Raw genomic sequence first — 21,384 nt, 5'->3', positions numbered from 1 at the left:
ATGTCGAACGCATTCGCGAGGCATTTCAGAGAAGCCCGCGGAAATCCATTCGACAGGCAACTGTATGCTGTGCCACAACTCCCAGATGGAGCAATTTTCCAGCAAGATGGGGCTCCACCACACTTTGCCAACATGGTTCGCACATTCTTAGACGAACAATTCCCTGCAAGATGGATCGGAAGAGGATCACCGTACATCACATGGCCTGCCAGATCACCAGATCTAACACCACCTGATTTTTTCCTGTGGGGGTTTGTTAAGGACCAGGTCTACAGGACGCCAGTACGTGATTTGGCAGACTTACAAGAAAGAATTTATGCTGCTGTCAACAATGTTACACCACAGATGCTTCATAACACTTGGGTCGAGGTTGAATACCGGTTGGATATTTCCCGTGCCACCAATGGAAGCCATGTTGAGGTTTATGGAACATAAGGTAACAAAAATTCCCAGTTTTCATTCTTTGTAGCAGTTGGTTTCAACTATATACCTGTATTAATTCAGAAGTTATAGCTATTTCTTTTGTTATACTTATAAGCGGAACACTCTGTATTATTTTATAATATAATTTATGATATCTGAAATATAAAATATTATTACAACTAGTTTGTCACTGAGAAATAAGGAAAAGCTGTTAACTTGAATTTATTTGAAGCAAAGCGTTACTGGATTATGCAACAAGGTAGGCGATGTTTGGATCCTGTGCCTTAATTCTGTTCTCAATTATTATCTTAGCGTATGCTTGATTACACTACCTCTAGCGCTTGAAAGTGGAACTAGCCGCTGACGCACAGAGAAACAAAACACAGGAAAATTCGCTCAGTGTCCATTCTTTATAATCCCTATTCGCTGTCCTAAAAGGTGTTTTCTTTACAATTTAATAAACAGAAAACATAAAATAATAAAGTAACTATGGATAAATTATTACGTCCTATAAGATTTGATGTAGAGGTGAATACTAATGGCGCAGAACAGCAGTGGAAGCACTGGTATTGTACGTTTAAAAATTTCGTGGAATCTACAAAAGCTAATGAAGAACAGAAGCTTTCGCTGCTCACTAATTACATTGCTCCCTCTGTATACGAGCATATCAGCGAAGTTTGCATCTACTCTGCTGCTATCGCAGTATTGGAATCCTTGTATGTTAAACTGAAGAGTGAAGTTTTTGCCAGGTACCTACATGTACCAACTTTCTACTAGATGTCAGTTTCAGGGTGAGTCCGTGGATCAATATGTTGAAGCATTAAAATTATTAAGCAAAGATTGCAATTTCAAGGCTGTGTCAGCTGACCAAAATAAAAATGAATTTATACGTGATTCATTTATCAGTGGTCTCTTATCACAGCATATAAGGCAACGTCTACTTGAAAATTTAACACTGCCATTAGATGTTGCCATTAGTCAAGCCAGATCATTAGAAATGGCGGAACAAAATTCAAAATCTTTTATTGCTGTAAATCCGTCTGTTAATGCTGTACTTGACCAGAATAAACAACCTTTGAACCATGAAAACTCTATTTATGGAGACGGACCTACTTCTGCAGCTACGAAAATGATGTGCTATTTTTGTGATCGCAAAAAGCACCCTCGTACTCAGTGTCCGGCTAGAAATGCCATCTGTAAGAAATGTGCCAAAATGGGGCATTTTGCTAATGTTTGTAAATCGAAATTTTTCAAACAATCTCAAGATAAAACTTCAGCGTCCCTCTTAGCTGCTTCACCATCCTGTCTTTCTAAAGCCGTTATACAAATTAAAGTTAATGGCTCTGAAACTGATGCATTAGTGGATACAGGAAGTTCACAAAGTTTCATTAGTCTTGAATTTGCATCTACTCATAAGTTCAAGATTTTACCAGCTCAAGGTCATGTGTCTATGGCTTCTACATCTCTCCAATCTCATGTGAAAGGAATGTGTATAGTAACATTACAATTAAAGGATCACACATATAATCGTATTAGCCTGCTAATTTTAAAAGGCTTATGTGCTGATGTAATTATTGGACATGACATTTATTTCGTTTGGTGGATCTAAAGATCCTCTTTCAGTATGCAGTTTAGTTACTGCTCTTGTCCCTCCAGCATCACTTTTTAACACACTTACTTCTGATTGCACTCCTATTGCCATAAAATCTCGACGACACTCAAATGAGGACAATGAGTTCATAAAACGAGAAGTTGAAAAATTATTATCAGAGGGAATCATAGAAGAAAGTCGATCTCCATGGCGAGCACAGGTCTTAATCACTTCCAGTGATAATCATAAAAGACGAATGGTAATTGATTACTCTCAGACGATTAATAGATTCACTCTTTTGGACGCATATCCCCTACCTCGATTAGAAGACGTTGTAAGGAAAGTGAGTAAATATGAAATATTCAGCACTATAGATATGCGTAGTGCGTATCACCAGATACCTATTATGTCGAAAGATAAGCCATATACAGCTTTCGAGGCGTGTGGTCGTTTATATCAGTTCTGTCGAATTCCTTTTGGTATAACGAATGGGGTAGCATGTTTCCAAAGAGCTATTGACGCTATTATTGAATCACAAAATCTAAAGGAATCTACTATTTCTACATCAGACAGGATCAAATAATCCCACAGGATTAAATAGAAATATTGATAAAATCCCATTTCATCCTTATTTTACAATTAAAGATGTTGTAGGTTTTTTAATCCTAATTATATTATTAACATTATTATCACTAAAAGAACCATATATTTTAGGAGACCCAGATAATTTTACTCCAGCAAACCCGAAGTTTATTTTTAATTCTTCCGGGATTCGGTATAATTTCACATATTATTTGTCACATTTTCGTACTTGGATGATGTAACAATATGTGGACGTACTCAGGAAGAACATGATATTAATTTGCAACGTTTTCTCAAAGCTGCAAGAGAAATTTCAACTCACACTAAATGAGAATAAATCTGTCTTCTCTACAAGACGTACCGGTATCAATTTATTAGGCTATACAATTGAGAATAAAACAATCAAGCCAGATGTTGAACGACTTCGCCCTCTGTTAAATTTATCTCAACCTGGTGACAGTCGCACTTTACGACGTGCAGTGGGAATGTTTGCACATTATTCAGGGTGGATACCCAAATTTTCCGAGAAGGTACGACCTCTTGTTCAATGTAAGGCTTTTCCTGTGACTCAGGATGCTGCACTTGCTTTTAAGAGTCTAAAACAAGAAGTTGCAGATTCAATTGTAACTTCTATTGACGAAGACTCCCCATTTACAGTTGAAACAGATGCCTCTGATTTTGCTATTGGAGCGACTTTGTCACAGTCATGGAGACCGGTTGCTTTCTTCTCTAGAACTCTTTCTAAAACCGAACAGAGGCACTCTGCTGTCGAAAAGGAAGCCTATGCTATTGTTGAGGCCTTGCGTAAATGGAGACATTACCTCATAAGTCGTTATTTTAAGCTGATAACCGATCAGAAATCAGTTATGTTCATGTTTAATAATATTACAAAGAACAAAATAAAGAATGAGAAGATTAAGAGATGGCAACTTGAACTGTCGTGTTATAAATATGATATAGTTTACCGGCCTGGACGAGAAAATACAGTTGCTGATGCATTCTCCCATATATGTTCTGCTATAGAAATGCCTGGAGACAAACTAGGAACATTACATCAAGCACTCTGCCATCCTGGAATAACTCGTCTTTATCACTGGGTAAGAAGTAAAAACTTACCATACTCACTCGATGATATTAAGGAAGTAACTGCATCATGCAATGTATGTGCAGAACTTAAACCTAGATTTTTCAGACACAATGGAAAATTAATAAAGGCAACCTCACCCTTTGAACGATTAAATATAGACTTCAAGGGACCAATCCCTTCAACTACTAGAAATCGGTACATTCTGACAGTTGTGGACGAATATTCTAGATATCCCTTCACATTTCCTTGCTCGGATATGAAGTCTTCGACAGTAATTAAATGTTTACAACAACTTTTCTCCATATTTGGTATGCCCTCTTACATCCATTCAGACAGAGGTACATCCCTTATATCGTATGAATTGAAAGCTTTCTTAGCAAGTCATGGTATAGCATCTAGTCGCACTACTCCGTATAATCCTCAAGGCAATGGGCAAGCTGAAAGGTACAATGGGATAATATGGAAAACTATTTTATTAGCTCTGAGAGGCAGAAAGTTAGAAGTATCACAGTGGGAGACAGTTCTCCTGGATGCCCTTCATTCAATAAGATCGCTGCTGTGCACTGCAACTAACCAGACTCCCCATGAACGTATGTTTGTTCATCCCAGGAGATCATCTTACGGTTTTTCTCTACCAACATGGCTAACAACACCTGGACCAGTGCTGCTAAAACGTAATGAGCGTCCTACAAAATATTGCCCTTTGGTTGATGAGGTAGAACTTCTAGAAGCGAACCCTGAGTATGCTCATGTCCGCTACTCGGATGGTAGAGAAGATATTGTATCTACAAGGCAGTTAGCTCCATGTGCCCAGGAATCACCATCTATGTTACCACATGAGAATGACAACACAGAGCGGAATCTCATAGAAAAACACACAGAGTATGTCAATGATGAACAGAACAGCATCCCTGTAAGACAGGACTCTACAGTTAATGGTGGGAACTAAAATAACAGTGATAATGGTCTACAAGAACAGCAGCTTCGTCGTTCTAATCGGCCAAGAGTATCGCCTAAGTACCTGGACGACTATGTTAGCAAGTAACATCAAAGAGGGGAAGAAAGTAGTAAAAATGAATTACTTGGTGTCATAGCAACGTGTTTGTTTGTTTTAGTAACCTGTATTGGTTTTCTGTTTATTAAAGCCTTATATCCTAAAAGGTGTTTTCTTTACATTCAGTTTTCACATTTGAATTATGCGCCATCAAAAAATCTTTAGTATATTCTGGAAACACATACTGATAAATCTTATCTTCTTCACACTGATTCTCAATCAAGTTTACAAGCTCTTCAAGATATATTCTCTACCAACTCACTAATTCAAGAAATACACTGCTCCGTACTGACCTGATGAAACAAGGACGAAAAATAACTAATATGGATCCCCTCTCATCAGGGCATTTCTCGTAATGAAATTGCAGCTGCTGCAGCAAAAGAAGCTACACGACTTCCATTGCATATCTTAACATCTATTCCTGATACAGACGCCATTAAATACATATCCAGAAAACTGCACAACAATGGGCTAACATCATGGACAGAGTCATCATCCAGCAAACTTCACGAAATAGTACAGCACTTCAGAATGAAATATCCATTACAGAATTTTAAACGTCAAGATCAAGTTATAATCACCAGATTGCGAGTTGGCCACATCAAAATTACACATTCTTATCTTCTAGATAGAACTCTTTCTTCAACATGCACCAATTGTCATAGTAGGATCTCTGTACGCCATTTAATTTCTGAATGTTCATTATATCACCTTCATCGAGATCAATTCCATATACCAACATACTTACCAACAGTTCTAAACAACCCATCATTCAGTTCAAACTTAATTAAATTTCTGAAAGCTACATTCACAAATGTATCTAAAATCATTGTTGTAATACAGTAAACTCTGTGTAAACTATAAGAATTGTTTATGTATTGTCGTGATATGACTTCCTGAGTTAAAGCAACATAAGATAAATCAATTAAAAAACACTCTTCACAAAAGTTAACACAAACTTAGGAATTTCTGAAAATGATGCTAGTTATAATTCTCTGGTCAGCGGGAAAAGGCACATAAGTCAAAAAGAATAATTTTTCAGGAGATATTTTCTTTTTAATTTACTCTTAACTGAATATAAGTATAATAATGAAATTCATGTATGTTGGTTAAAGTAAGGCCCTTTTCAATTTAAAATGCAAGAAATTTTATTATTTCAAAAATTTAAAAAAAATATTAGACTTATGTGATTAGGTACAACAGAAAAATCGACTTTTTGACTTATGTCCCTTTTCCCGCCGACCAAAGAATTTTATGTCCTCATGATTACTTACTTACAAATGCCTTTTAAGGAACCCACAGGTTCATTGCCGCCCTCTCATAAGCCTGCCATTGGTCCCTATCCTGTGCAAGATTAATCCATACGATGAAAGAGTAATGGAATGGAGAAAAATTCTCTCCAGCGCCGGGATTTGAATCCGGGTTTTCAGCATGGAAATATCATATGTACTTCGGTACATTAAAATAATATATAAGATTAATCCAGTCTATATCACATCCCACCTCCCTCAAATCCATTTTAATATTATAATCCCATCTACGTCTCAGCCTCCCCAAAGGTCTTATTCTCTTCGGCCTCCCAACTAACAATCTATATGCATTTCTGGATTCGTTATGTCCTCATGATATATACAGAAATAGAGATAAGCTGGTGGTTCAGAAATATGCTTCGGTGGAAGCTCCCCAAATCTAGACAGGCCAAGTTTTGATTGCGTCTGGGTATTCGTTTTTAAATTGTTGATATGTTTCACCCAGTGTAAGAAGGTAACACTTTTGATGTTAACCTCAATAAACAGCTTTTAATTTCTTTATTTTTATTGTTAGTCTTCTTTTGAATTTCACTTTTGAAAAATGTCCTAAGGAAAAATAAATATAATGCACGTAATGTGAATTGTGACTTACATGACAGCAAATCTGAGTATGAAATGTAATATGGTAGCTTCCAGGATTTCATTTCCTGCTGTGTATATATGCACTAAGGTACTTAGAATACTCTATAAGTAGGCCATTCCGGGGGCGTGCGGTCATTGGTCAGCGGCCTGTGACGTCATCAGGCAGACGACTCTACCGTGATTTTACACATTCTCTTTTGCGTTATATTCAATGCAGTGGCACTTGACTGGAGTCATCGCGTTATATAGCATTTGTAAATACTGTTTATCGTGCCTTCCTCTAACACACTTTAAAGAACTATTTTGGTGCCTAGAGCATAATTTTAATAATTGATGTATTATGGTCAAGAGCAAAACATAAAATAATGACAATATTACAGCAGGCGAAATAGCATAATAGTCTGTCTACCTTACAGTACATGTTAGTTATGCATGTTTATGGTTTGCACTAAATAAACATATTATGAATAAGATACCTTACTATTTTAATATGTTCCTAAAGAAATATTAGACTAAGCAAATAAAATAATTATAACTTAGAACTTGCGTTATGATTTTGGAGCGGGAAATCTAATCCATGGCTGCTGAAGTAGTTAAATCCAGTGTAGGTTTTTTTGTACATTATTCTTAATTACTTCCCATTTAGAAGTTTTGTTAAAATCCTGATGTGGATGGAAGTCCTTGTGCTCACATACAAGGCAATGATTTTCCAATGGATTTCTGGACTCTTTGATTGTATAATAGATGTTAGTATTTCCAACACCTGTTGCACTTGGAAAATGTCTGTGGAAAGACACAAAAATAACTTCGAATTCCATTATTGTAGCCAACCATTTCAGTGATGGAGAAGTGCAGGGGCGGTAATTCAGGTGAAGTAGGTGAAGTATCATTTCACCTATTTACGTGTGAAACACAATTTTATCTCGTATTAATAATTAATTCTAGTTATTACCGGTTCCGTATTTCTGAAATTAAAAAAAAGTTTCATTTTCAGTCGTTATTAACAGTGTTTAGTTATATAAATAGTACCTGTAACCGTCCGCTGAATAGGATAATGTCAACTGTTACGAGAGCCGAGTGGTGTCTATTGAAACCTATAGCCCTAATACTGTAGAGGTGAAAATATTTGGGCTCCCATTCTCATACAGCACTTGGTTTCCATGGTAACGTGACGTCACGCACTAAAGGAAGATTGCATGGATATCCATGAAGATTGTATGAGTGAAGTGAGTTTCTGAGTCTTTCAGTTACAGGGAACTGTCAGACTTGTTGTAGGTGGAGTAACCAGTTTGCAGACCTAACGTTACAGAAGGGTTGAAGCTGGTCTCCAAGGCCGGGGGCTATTGTTGAAGGGCTGTGAAATTTCACAGTATGTACTACCTGACTCGAGAAAAGTATCCTCATTCCTTGTGTCTAAGCAGCCAGCCCTGCAGTGGTAAATAAGTTGGCTATAAGTTATTTTATCAGGAATGCACGCCACATATATTCGTAAAGTTTAAAACTTGTTTTCCGTCGCGTGTATTATTTCTTCTCATGAGTTTGCCAGTTTTGTTCCAGCTCTTGTAGGCCTACTTGAAAGTTTAACACGCGCGTAAATGTACACGTGTAGTTTAGTACTTATTAACTTATTATTTAATGTATTTAGAGTATATTAGTGATACGTGTATATAGTGTATTAATCCTACATCGTAGTATATATTGTATGTTTAATCACTGTAGTGCTATTATGCAAATACTTAGGTACCAGTGCATAGAAAATATTAATAAATGAGTGCGAAATTGTATCCCGGAAATGGCACGGTTTGTAATATATTGGGAATGTCATTTTGCAGACATAAATATGAGGATGGAAAAGATGTTTTAAATTCTGGACGTCCTACAGTTCCATTTGTTCTTTGTTTTAAAAAGTGCTAAAAATAGAGAAGTTGTATAAAATAACTTAAATTATTCCGATGAAAGAAGCTTATCTCTTTGAAAAGATTGAAAATTTCATTTGGAATGCCACATAACAGGAGAGACTTTTATCATTAGTCCCATTGCTTTGCATAGAGATATACTGTCCACCTAAAATTGTACGCAGTTTACGAATAGTAGTCCTTCTCATTATATTAGCAAAACTGTTCATGCATTTGTGTATGTGAACAGCACTTCACCTATTTTCTTTACGGGGAGCCACTACTGGAGAAGTGAGGCCCCTTTTAGAAATTATAGTGATCCAATCTTGTTCAGTGGACAGTTTCGCATCAGACTGTCATTTTTATATTATGGTTTCCAAAGAACTGTTAATCGTTTTGCATTTGAAGGGGATATAGCTTGCCCTCATATGCATTCTTCTGTCCTGCTTATTGACAACTACTTGTCTTCGGAACTGTCTCTACTCTGCCCTTGAAGTGTTAAATTAAAAAATTAATATAATTCACTTACAGGAATTACAAGTTTAGATTAAATCAGTTTTCGGTTGAGATATTCAGTTAACGGAGGTTTTACTGTATTAACATAACACTGCCACCAGGCAATAGCGCGTTTATCTACTAATTCGGAGCTGTCTTCTGGCATGGGTTCGATTCCTGATGATTGCATGTTTGGATTTTTCCGACGTTTTCCTCAAATATAAGACGAATGCCGGGTAAAACATAACAAATCTTCTGTCTCATCTCGTCTCTCTCTCTCTCTCTCACACACAAATTCCACATATGCTAAGTAAACTAGTAGTTTATGCAGCGCCGTTAATTAACCAACTAATGACATAATAATTTCCTTACCTCCCATATTGCTGGTATTTTCTACAGTACCTCAGATTAATCTGCATGCCAATTAGGTATTTTTTGAGAAGGACTAGCATCTGATTTCAATATTTTACTTTACCAGCAGACCCAGTAGTTAATTAATAATAATAATAATAATAATAATAATAATAATAATAATAATAATAATAATAATAATAATAATAACAATAATAATAATTTATTGCTAGAACAAAGATACATATTGTTTTTTATAGAAGAAAATCACTCTAGCACCCTCAGAAAGAGTATGCATACTCGTGCTCAGGGGGGTATTCCACAAAATTTTATTAACAGAATAAAAAGTAAATAGAAAATTAAAGGAAGCACAAGTACATATACTCCAATATTTGAAAAATAAAATTATAATCCCTAAAAAAATTTTCGATTTTTTTAAAAATAGGGAGCAAGTTGAATGTTTGGGAATTTAGCTATTATATTGTTATAGAGCCTTGTACGGAAGTTGCTACTGTGATTATAAGCTACAGTTGTGATACATTTAGATTCTGTCAAGCATAATTATGTTGTCTGATCTTTAAGTTTTATATTTATGTGAATACAAATTAAACATATTTCGTTTTTATTTACGAAATTCAATCAAACATTGTTATCCATAAGATTATGGATATCAAATATGGTACTTTAAATTCAGAAATAACAATTATTCTGAGGGACAATCAAGAGGCTTATTAAGACATATTTCTATTCTTTTTTGTAGCAGTGTTATTGTTATGACGGAGGTACTAAAAGTGCAACCCATCGTATAATACCATATTGTAATATACCTTCTCCTGATGTTAGGTAAGTGTGGATAGTCAAGTAATTTCGCAGGATAACAAATAATGAATCATTGTTCTTAGCATAATGCAAAGAAAAAGAATATGTTTATCCCAACGTAAGTGTTAGCCGATTTTATTATTTCGAGATACTTAACTTGAGAGGATTCATTTAGAATAGCAGTTACAATTATTATTAGAAGAACAATAACTTATATTGGATGAATGAATTTTTAAATATAAGAGCAAATTAGATTTCATACCAACAGATGTTAACGTAAATGGTACAACTGTAGTTTTAGTATGATTTAAGACAAATACTGTAATACTGTATGTTGGAATCAAACCAATTTTTAATCAATCTGATGCCATTATTTGCATTAAGGTAGGTATCAACTCCAATTGTACCTGCAAAAAGAACAACAGTGTTGTGTGCATACGAAAATATTATCTCTCCATTGAATTTTTCTTTGATTAATTGTTCAAATCCCGCATAGTCCTCTGGAAGGAAATGTTCTGAACATATGAGTATTCTTACATTATTAACATTTTATCTGGTCTGCCCATTTGTACCGAGATACCCACTTACGTTGAAGTATCACATTTTTTTGGAAATCGATGGTAAACTATGTCCTGAGTTTTGTACTCTCGGCTCCACAAGTAAAGAACCCTGGCCTCACACCACTTCTGCATACAGTAGATGACAGTGATTGACAGGCCAGTTAGGGGAAGTTGTCTTGCTAAAACTTTCAGCTGTTGCCACGTTTGCTCTTGGCTGGACTCTTTAAATGTATTTTCTTTTGCAACTGGTTGGATTCTTTCAAAAATGGAAAATTCACAACACAGCATTCTCAGCAGTCTCCTGTCCACAGTTTCACTAATTGGGGGAGCGTGTCAGTCAGATTTATGGCTTCCTGAACCCAACCCTGCAACGAAGATTCTTTAGTTGTGAAACCAAGAGTAAGCAACATTACTGCACTGAACAATAGTATAATTAGATTTATTTTTATCATTTCCGTTAGCAAGTAATTAAAATACCAATAATTGGTCGAACAATAAGCATGTAATTAAATATTTTCACCAAAAAAGTAATAAATACATCACAAAACACACTGCTAACCGCGCACAAACTCAATATTATCTTAAGACTTTAAAGCACACAGCGACTACAGTATCTGCCCAATGACGTCACAACAGCCAATGCTTACCGACAATTGAGCGGGAAGCCGGAATACACCCACCTGTATATGCACTTCCAATACTGGGGGGGGGGGGGGGGGGCAGAAAATATAAGCTTTGTACGAAGAGTTGACATCTGTTTATAAAAATAAATAGATAATTCCGTAACTTCCACGACAGTGACAGATAATATAAAAAATAAATCACATACTTATTCATTGCTTTATGCTGACTTTCGGAAATTTCAAACTATACAATATTTTGAATAGGCTTATCTTGTGAAATGTGGCTACTTCTTAGGTGTGTGCTGCCATCTTTATGATATGTTTTGAACTAAATTACAGAATTTTGGAATATCACATGTTTCACAGTTTTTAATTCGCTTTAGTTCTATAAGGACCCATACGCTAAGGCTTACCTAGAGGTAAGTCTGTGCAAACCTAAATCTATAGGCAAGTCTCCTCGTGTATGGGCGAAAAGTACACAGGTTTTTGGCCTTAAGACAAGCCTTCAGACGTCTAGGACTACATGAAATTTTCCAACTGTAGTACTCTCCAAATTAAGTCGCAGAGAAAGTAGACATAGAAACAAACCATACGAGCATCTGGTCGAGATTTCATTGTTATGTTTTGCACGAGTTAGGAAGAAACACTTACAAAGCAAATCTAGCGAACAAAGGACCGCAGAACCATGGAGGTATTTTATTCCTCAAGTGATCCCAACAAGTTAGAGTTTCATAGAGTGACTATGAGGTCTGATCAATGTGTCTCGTGGCAACAAACGGCAAATGTGGTCGCCATTTTTTTATAGTCAAAACATTAGTCAGCTACAAAAAAGCTTTGAGTAAGCTATGGGTGGAGGAAGTCATGCTTAAGTGAAAGATTTAAATAATCCCTGCAGTTTTGTATTCCCACTAAATATGTCTTTTGGAATCGGACTTAGATATTATGCATGCTGAGTGTTCGGCAGTGTTCTGCACGAACAGAAGTGAAAAAACAACAAAATATGTCATACAAGTACTGGTAAGTAGACTATCACATGTTAAAATCTACGTGTTTTCACCTTGCATTAAATAGCCTGGTGTTTTGAAAATTAAATTGAACTTAAAGAAACTAAACGAGATTAATTTTTAATTTAAAATTCATGTTGAGAAATAGTCAGCCAAGCCTCTTGTTAATAACATATATCAAAATTTAATTAATTGTTTATTCCGTCTTATGGCTTGAGCATTGATTAATTTTGTTACTTTTAACAATTAACAGGTTTCCTTTACGAGGCAAGATGTTGACAAAAAGATAGGTGTTAAGCATGAAAGTTCCAACTGCTGCAAGTTACTTCTGCTCAACCCATTGTGAGGAGAAAGACTAATGATCAGAGAGGACTTTTGTCTCAGACGCTCCCAACTATACTTTCTTTTCCACCACATTTATAAAGGAATGATGGAGCCCCATGACAAGCATCCACAAAACATGTTTCAGAAGATAACACATCTGCATTACATGGTAAGTTCATAATACAAGTTCATAGTCTCATTGTTTTGGTATAAAATAACACCAACTTTTTAATTTAAAAACACAGTGTAATAAATTGTGTAAGTTCGTAGAGCATTGAGTGTTTCCATGATTGATCTAAGATTAGCCTACTGATCTTAAGATTTAAAAGAAACTTGTGATTAAATCATATGCGGAGACTAAGAGAAAGCCGGCAAATAGGAAAGATTAGAGAATGCTGGGTTTCCAGTGAAAGATCTGACCGTGGGTAGAACACAATGAATGAATGAAATTAAATTCATTATCTGTAACATGAGTTGACTAATTTCTAACTGTACTAATATATTATGTACCATATAATTTATATCTGTTAAATTTATACCATTAAATAATAATCGTACTTTATTCTTTCAGCTGCTTGTGATGATCACAATTATCGTTTGAGAAGTCAAAGAAGCTTAAAGTTATGCATGAACGGGTACTGATAGAGAACATGAATTGAAGAATCAGCACAGGGTGTGAAGCCTAAAGAAAGTGTTATATTTAAAAAATTTACTGACTGGCTTGAATAGAAGATTGTGTCATTGTGTCATTCAGTCTCTGATATGTTGAAGAGTGATGTTCTGAAAGAGCTTTTGAAAATGTATTCACAGCAGATAAGAAAGTTTGCCCTAACTCTGCACTTTTTATTCTGCTAAAGTGTAGGCCTACAGATACGAAAATGTGTGGAGCTACCCCATTAAATAAATCTTCATCAGTGGGCAACGTTAGTGGATGGCCAACCAGATTTTATCGAGGAAAGTTTCGTTAAAATTGCCAGTGAGGTAAAGGGTTAGCGCAAGTCAATGCTAATAATATAAGCTCTATGAAATGCAATAAAAAATATAATAAAAGTAGAGAAGCGAAAAAATCTACTCTGAAAGAAATGGAAGGTACAGGATGAAAATGATGAATGTCGACATTTATTTTAAGAGAAAGATAATGATCTAATTCAGTATATTACTGCAAAATTTATTGATGTTTCTGTTGAAAATGAAGACAGGGTGACTGTATCCATGATGATAATTCTCCTTTTTATCAGTATGATAACAAGAAGACTAAAGTTTATAGTAATCTATTGAATTATATAATGACATCTCTGTTAACGAAATTTGCAGGCCTACATTCATCGTTTTTTCCATGAACCCTTCAAATGTTAATTATTATAATACGTAATTAGGCCTATTAAAAATAAACTTTGCGTGACTTCTTTATTTTCCTTTAACAATCTTTTCCTTGATATGTGATGTATATATTAACAGATCTGCCCGTTCCAGGTCATTATGTCCGAAGCAAAATGTCCAAAACAAAAATGTCCAAAGTGCTAAGTGTCCAATACACGAATGTTCAAAGGGCAAAATGTCCAATACGAAAATGTCCGAAGTGCAAAATGTTCAATGTGTAAAATGTCCAAAGCAATTATGTCCAATACAAAAATGTCCAAAATGCAAAATGTCCAATGTGTAAAGTGTCCAAAACAATAAAGTCAAATACAAAAATGTCCGAAGTGTAAATTGTTCAATATAAAAATATCGAAAATGCAAAATGTCCAAATCAACAATGCCCAATAAAAAAATGTCCGAAAATAGGCAATAATATATTAAACACTCAATACAAAACATACAACGCTCCAATACAAAAATGTCCAAAGTGCAAAATGTCCAATACAAAACTCTCCGAAGAAAAATGTATTATTCTTTAGGCAATAATATATTAAACACTCAATACAAAACATACAACATTCCAATACAAACTGCATCCTGTAGATCATCGTAAAAGTGGAGAAATGTTTGTTCAGAGTCATCTAGAGACACATGACTACCATAACCTCCATTATTACGTGGCGCACTTGTGGATCTTCACAATCTATACAGAGTTGAAGTGAAATAGCCTCGCAGATTTCCAGAGCGAATAACTCATATTGTACTAAAAACTATAATATCATATTGGTGGAAAGTTCATAGTATTTTCAGAAATGTTCCCGCACCCCCAAATGTTTAACTTCTTATTCAGTAACTGTTGCGAGTAAGATCGTGATTTTTGTCCATATCGATAGCAAATCTAATAAAAATTGATTTATCTGGCATATGTCAATAGCGGTTTTCGTGTACATTTAATTAAATCATACCCTAAATTCAAGGCATTGCATGAAGCGAGTGAGTGGCAACGTCATGGAAGAGAGCGATGCTGCAGGGCTGCTGAAACTTCAAACTTAATTTTCTAATTAACTGTGCATTTAATCACAAAACGTAATACAGGTTTTCTATTAATTTACGTGTATCTATCATTCCTTTCAATCTCCAAGGTTATTTCACTTCTGCCTATATAGGCTTCTCTCAAACCTTGGTTCATAATCTTCAGATACACAGATTGTGTGAAGTGGAAAAGACACCCCTTTACTGTGATTGAAAAAAATGCCGGACTGCATTCATGTTAACCATTTCATAATCCTTCAAAACTATTTCTGGGTTAAATTTTAATGCATTTCTCTGACAAAAAAATTTTAATTCTTCATATATTGGAAAAAAATTATGAGGATCCTGACGAAAATTGCCGAGGAGTGGAAAAAGAGAAGGCTGTTCAGTAACCTTTATATGAAACAACAAATCAGTCAGGATAGAAGAAGAAATGTCAGAAGTGAAATAGGGAGAGGAGTACAAGGATGCCCTTTATTATCTACTCTGTTCAACATCTACTTGGAGGATTTAGTGAAAAACTGTTTACAGAACATGGGAGGAGTGATAGTAGGAAAAAGAAGAATGAAGTGCATAAGATTTGCTATGATATGGCGTTGTTAGCAGAAGAGGAGATGATACTAAAGGATATGCTATTGGAGCTGAATGACAGCTGTGAGCAGTATGGAATGAAGATAAATGCCAACAAAACGAAGACTGTGGTCATAGGAAGAAAAGTAAAGAAGGTAAACTTGCGAATTCTAAATGAGGCAGTAGAGCAAGTGAACAGCTTCAGATACTTGGGGGTGTACTATAAGCAGTAACCTGAGCTGCTGCCAGGAAGTCAAAAGGAGAATAGCAATGGCAAAGGAAGCTTTTAACAGAAAAAGGAGCATCTTCTGCAGACCTTTGGAGAAAGAACTAAGAAAGAGTCTAGTGAAGTGCTTTGTGTGGAGTGTGGCCTCGTATGTTGCAGAAACATGGACATTACAACGAAGTGAAGAGAAGCGACTAGAAGCATTTGAAATGTGGATATGGAGAAGGATGAAACGTGTGAAATGGACAGACAGAATAAGAAACGAAGCTGTGTTGGAAAGAGTGGGTGAAGATAGAATGATGCTGAAACTGATCAGAAAGAGAAAAAGGAATTGGCTGGGTCACTGGTTGAGAAGAAACTGCCTTCTGAAGGATTCGCTGGAAGGAATGGTGAACGGGGAAGAAGATTTCAGATGATAGACGACATTAAGATACATGGATCATATGAGACAAAGAGGAGGGCAGAAAATAGGAAAGACTGGAGAAAGCTGGTTTTGCAGTGAAAACCCTGCCCTTGGGCAGAACACAATGAATGAATATATTCTGAAATACTTATCTTCAGCTTTTCGTGTGTTCAATGTGATCACTAATGGGAAAACAAATCCTTCCAGTTTTCCATGAACTGTAAACAATTGGATGAACATTCTTGGTACCGTTTTGAACGTGCAGTCAGTAAATACACAATGGTTAGAAATTATTGGACGATTTCAGAAGGTTATATTTTCACCAATACTGAACATAAATACATGATCTTACCACTTTGAAAGAAGGAAGTTCGAAGTTATATGCTGACCTTAGATGCACTCGATGTGAGCCTCACGTGTAATATGGCAGATGTCCAGGCCATGATCCCATTCTTGCCAAAACCTCTGAAGCATATCTTGTGTGACGTTCCTGATTGCTGTGTTAATGCGCCTTCTCAATTCATCAATGTTGCTGGAAATGAAGGTATGTAATCATTGTCCTTAACGAAACCCCACAGAAAGAAATCACATTGTGAAATCCGGTGAACGGGGTGGTCATGTGCAGAAGGTGCTGTCTGCAACCGTTGCACGACCAATCCATCGACCTGGTAGGTGTTGATTTAGGTACCTCCGGACCTCAATAGCCAATGTGGAAAATGAACCCCTGTTCCTCCTCATCCTTCAGTTTTGTCATTAGCCAATTTTCCTAAATCAACACCTGTTTCTGTTCTAACTGCATCTAAGAACATAAATGTTAGATTATATATTAAATGTAATTTTCGTTTGGACATTTTTGATTAGGACATTTTACATTTTGGACGTTTATGCTTTGGAAATTTTTCAGTTTGGATATATTGTATTATTGGACATTTTATACTTTGTACATTTTTGCTTTGGACACATTAGTGTTTGGACTTTTACATTTTGAACATTTTACCATTGGACATTTTTCAGTTTCATTTTTTGGTATGGACACATTTATATTGGACATTTTATACTTTGTACACTTTACAGATAAATTTGATTAGGTACTGAAAATTTGGAAAGACTATTAGTAATATATTGTGCCATTCGAAAATAAAACTAAAGTTTCAATTTTGATAATGCATGAAAATCCTGTCTTTAGTAATGATTAAGAATAAATGTCAGGATGCCATGGAGGAACCAAATTACCCAAAGAAATCCACTATGTTGTCTGAAAACGGACTTGACCAACACAAGTTATGAGTAGAGCAGGATTTGAATAAGTTTTTTTGTTTTTTCTGACCATTAGTTTCCCACCTCATAATGTTAAGTGTACTCTAGATCAGGGGTCGTCAGCACAGAGCACACTGGGACTAGCATCTCTTACCTGCGGAAAACGCAGTGCACTGCGTAGCTGCTAGCGGGTATGCTCTCTCTCTCTCCCTGCTGCACAACTGTGCACACGGGATGGTACCGCGTACCCATTGCACATTTCAGCGAGTGCTGACAACCACAGCTCTAGATATTCGTCAAGATGACTTTCATTTCAGTCTGCATTCTTGTTCTAAGTATGGAAATCTGTCCTTTCACTCACTTCAAAAGGATATTTTCGATACTGAATGATTATACAGTAGAAACCCTCTTATCTGGCACCAAACAGACCAGGCTAGTTCCAGATCCGATATTTTTCCAGATAATTGAATAAATATCAGTATGTACAGAAAAAAAGTTATTTTATGGTGCCAAATGTTGAAACTGCAGCAATGTGAAGCTTATTTCTCTATCACTTGCTCATAACTGAATAAACATAAAAACTGTGTGGATTTTCCTTATTAAAACATATCTCAAAACACAAATAATATATTAATTTTAGGTTCGAATATTCACTGAAAATTGAAGTTCGTACAAACTTCCTGATGTGGCAACATTGACTGCCCGAACATAACTAAATGAACATAAAGTACGGATTTTTTTTTTTCTTTCTTAAAACACATTACGTAACACAAATAGTTCACTAATTTTAGGTTTGAATATTCACTGAACATTAAAGTTTGTGCGAACTTCCTAATGTGGCAAAACTGATGGCCCAGATTGCGGCAATATGGCAGATTTAAACTTTTTTTCTTTTTTGGCTTAACCAAAAGTGCCATTGTTATGGTATTGCCGGTTACGAGAGATTTTTGCTGTATTCCAGTTCAAACATTACTTATAAATCTCAAATAGAATTACATAATGGCACAATTCTATGACAATCCATGCCTAGTTTTGAACGTGCAGTGGCAGGTTGTGATTGCAGACATGTAATTTTGTCAGTGATAGGTTTGTCACTGGTTTCAACTGTAACTATAGTTCCAAAATCACAGCCCTGACTTACACATGACAACTCCAGTGTTCAGACAACTGCAAGTTAGACGAACATATCTGGGATCCAATTATCGTCACTAGACTAGAGGTCAACAACGGCAACATTTAATACCAAAGCTACAGCACACTCACTATATTCTTCCACAAATGACTCACCTGCGCGAATATATGTGCTCACACATCGAGACAACAGAGATCAGAGTACTCTGTGTTTTGTTTTAGTATGCTCGCAGCATTAATCATTTTTGTTATAAGATATAGCAACAATACAGTGAAACTTGTCTCAAGCAGCCATCTGAAATTACCTTGTAAAATGGCTGTTTTATCAGGTGGCTGCTTGATTAAGGTTCTGGTTTTTTATGAATCAGCATAAAAATACTGAATTTCATTGACTTTTAGTACTGTTCCAGTACGACAATCGTGCATATTAATGTCAGTCTCTTCCATTCTTGCAACTAGCCTTTTGAAAACTCGCTTGCGGTACCTCAGTTTAAATGACTGGATAACATCTTGCTCAAGGGGCTGGAGGTGTGATGTATTTGTGGCAAGAAACATCAATTTCACGGATAACACTGCGATTTTGTCGTTTAATCTTGGAATTAAAATCGCATAGCTAATTCTCAAACGATGACATCATCCAAGCTTTATTGTTGGCAGTCCAAATCACCCCCAATAAGCCCATGTCAACATTTTTCAAACATCTCGGTTTCAATGATTTCCCTATCATTAAGGGTGGTTCGTTTTCTCCTCCAGCATTACAACAAAAGAGCAGAGTTATTCTGTCTTTTGCCAACTTCCCCCCTTTACACTCTTTTCTTAAAACTTAAAAGTTTTGTTAAGAAGGGCACTGAAAAAACCTCTTTCGTCAATGATGTAAATGTCTCGAGTTCATATTCCACAGTCTATTTTTTCCATTCTTCAACAACATTGGTTGCAATGTCACCTCCTTCATCAGACACAGAACGAAATGCAATGTTACGCTGTTTTCTAAAGCACTCTAACCACCCATTACTAGCAACAAAATTGCTTACATTGAGTTCTTTGGCAATTTCAAGAGCTTTCTCTTGAATCATAGGCCCACTTACTGACAATTTCTTCTCCCTCGCACACTTGAACCATTCATAAACGAAATCATTCACATTACTAAACACAGATTCTCTCTTCCTTTTTTTGGGCACCATGCATATTTTTCTCCCATTCTTTTAATATTTCATCTTTATTCCTAATTATAAAGTTCCACATTTGAATATTTCTGCAATTTTTCTCGCAGATGTTCCCTTCTCACTTTCTTCAATCATTTTTCGTCTCACTTCTAAACTTAACACACACTAGATTTATTGTTAGACATGATTTCTCTCTCAAACTAACTTCACAGTTCCTCTGAATCAACTGAATGAAAAGAAGAAAATTTCGTAAAACCTGGTCCAAATAGAGAAAGATAAAAAGGGGAGAAAAAAAAGATAAAAAAATTCGAATCGTTAACTACTGACCTAAAACATACTGAGAAATTTTCGATAGAAAAAGTCCGTGTTTCAATTCTTCAAAAATGAGTAAGAATTTATAGCTGTGCAGGGTCGGGTTAGAAAGTGACAAAAGAGTCATAAAACAGTAACCAACTAACCCCAAGATATGGAGGGTGTACTGTTGCACACTTAGTTTTTGTAGTGATATTGCTTCCTGTCCTCTTATCGAAAATATAGATCAGACAGTATCCATGAAAAGATATTTTGTTGGACAGTGACCGTCATAGTTAGATTCCAATCCAAATAGACCCCTGCCACTGGCCAGTGCATGAGGTGGCCACTAAATAAAGAGAGAATTTGTATTGATCTTATGGAAAATCCAATTGGTTCCAGAGAAAATTGGCCTTTTCGCCAGGTGGCCGTTTAAATGAAGTGGCCACAAAGGCAGGTTTCACTGTATATCAATGCAATCCCCAGAAGAATGATACATATTTGTGGTTTCGTGATGGGAAACATTGAAATATTTTGATTAATTTACAGTCCATATTACTAACAATTTAACCCTCATTACTGATTTCTATAAAATCTCGATAATTTAATATTATGGAATGTGTGAAAGGGAAGACCGAACACATCACTGGTCACCAGTTAGAAGTAATGGTTTGGGTCTCAAAATCAAGAATTGTGTTCAGTACATTACGGGCTGTATTATGCCTTTCGAAAGTAATGTTCGGATTCATTCCTTTTTGTTTCGATATACAGTACATACCCCTTAGAAAGAAGTTAGATTTCTTAATTTCGTAACATGGCCATGAATTGAAGACTTGAAAAACCTAGACAAGCTGGAACTTGCAGCAACAAGAAACTTGTACATTATGACTGATGACATTATTCTTGGAATGTGTCATGTATTGCCTGCCATCATATTTAGGGCAAATCGTAAAACAGCAAACGCTAAGCTCTGCCCACGATCCCTTTCCACTTTTCCCCTACAAGCTCACTACACACCCTAGCGAAAAAGAGTGGAAATAACGGTTTAGAGTGGGGTTACATCTAGTGGAGGAAAGTGGAACAAAAAGAGTGAATGCGGCATCTACGAAGCAAAAGAGGAACTTCGTCCTGTTTCCCTCTCCTCCTTGCTTCATGTGTTTTTTTTTTTCTCATGACTTTGCGGAGGGTAGTATTCGATCCGTTGATCTTCTTAAGGAAATGCACGCATGCTTTCTGGTCACGCTTTAGACTT

Source organism: Periplaneta americana, chromosome 8 (genome assembly GCF_040183065.1).
Source record: "Periplaneta americana isolate PAMFEO1 chromosome 8, P.americana_PAMFEO1_priV1, whole genome shotgun sequence".
In the NCBI taxonomy this organism is placed as follows: Eukaryota; Metazoa; Arthropoda; class Insecta; order Blattodea; family Blattidae; genus Periplaneta; species Periplaneta americana.
The sequence above is the reverse complement of the archived record's forward strand: the minus strand, read 5'-3'. Positions refer to the sequence as shown.